Source organism: Gossypium hirsutum, chromosome A07 (assembly GCF_007990345.1).
Source record: "Gossypium hirsutum isolate 1008001.06 chromosome A07, Gossypium_hirsutum_v2.1, whole genome shotgun sequence".
In the NCBI taxonomy this organism is placed as follows: domain Eukaryota; kingdom Viridiplantae; phylum Streptophyta; class Magnoliopsida; order Malvales; family Malvaceae; genus Gossypium; species Gossypium hirsutum.
Genome location: NC_053430.1, coordinates 49,661,952 through 49,662,846, shown reverse-complemented (window position 1 = coordinate 49,662,846; position 895 = coordinate 49,661,952). Strand labels below are relative to the sequence as shown.

Here is an 895-nt window from a genome sequence, read left to right as displayed (position 1 = left end):
AATCGGTTTCTGACATTGATATGAATTTTGAGAGCATCTCTTCAAGGTTCGGTTTCTTCTCTTGTTGATAAGGTGGCCGTTGAAAACCTTGAGGATTTTGTGGCTTTTGATTTCCTTGACCACCCTAAGAGAAATTTGGGTGGTTCCTCCAACCTGCATTATAAGTATTACTGTATGGGTTATTTTGAGATCTAAAGTTATTGTTACGCAAATAGTTGACTTGTTCCTCTTCGGTTGTAGGATTGAAAGATTGATATTCTATATGCACACCTCCTCCGCTTGAGTCACACCTCATTATTGGATGTACCTGCGTAGAACCAAGTAAACCATCAATCTTTTTATTGAGAAGTTCTACCTGATTTGATAGCATAGTAACTGAGTTGACGTTATAAACGTCGGCTGTTTTTGTTGGCTTAGTCCTCATGACTTGCCACTGATAGTTATTCAGTGACATTTCTTTAATGAATTCATAAGCCTCTTTAGGTATTTTGTTGTTGATGGTTCCGCCAGCAGCTACGTCAACCATTTGCCGGGTCGTGGGATTCAGACCATTGTGGAATGTTTGTACTTGCAGCCAAAGCGGTAACCCATGGTGAGGGCACCTTCTCAGTAAGTCCTTGTATCTCTCCCATGCATCGTAAAGTGTTTCTAAATCCATCTGCACAAAAGAAGAGATATCATTACGTAATTTAGCCATTTTAGCCGGCGGAAAATATTTTAGTAAAAATTTCTCGGTCATTTGTCCTCAAGTAGTAAGTGACCCTCGTGGTAACGAGTTCAACCACTGTTTAGCTTTGTTCCTCAATGAAAAAGGAAATAACTGAAGACGAATGGCATCATCAGAAACGCCATTGATTTTAAATGTATCACAAAATTCCAGAAAATTTGCTAAGTG

The 895-nt window shown here is 39.2% G+C and overlaps 1 non-coding gene across 1 annotated transcript; it reads left to right on the top strand.

Annotated features, from left to right (window-relative positions):
* Positions 1-584: 584 nt before the first annotated feature.
* LOC121204177 (small nucleolar RNA R71) lies at positions 585-691 on the top strand. Its single transcript, XR_005899106.1, has one exon. It is a non-coding gene; the product is annotated as a small nucleolar RNA R71 (small nucleolar RNA).
* The last annotated feature ends 204 nt before the right edge of the window (positions 692-895 follow it).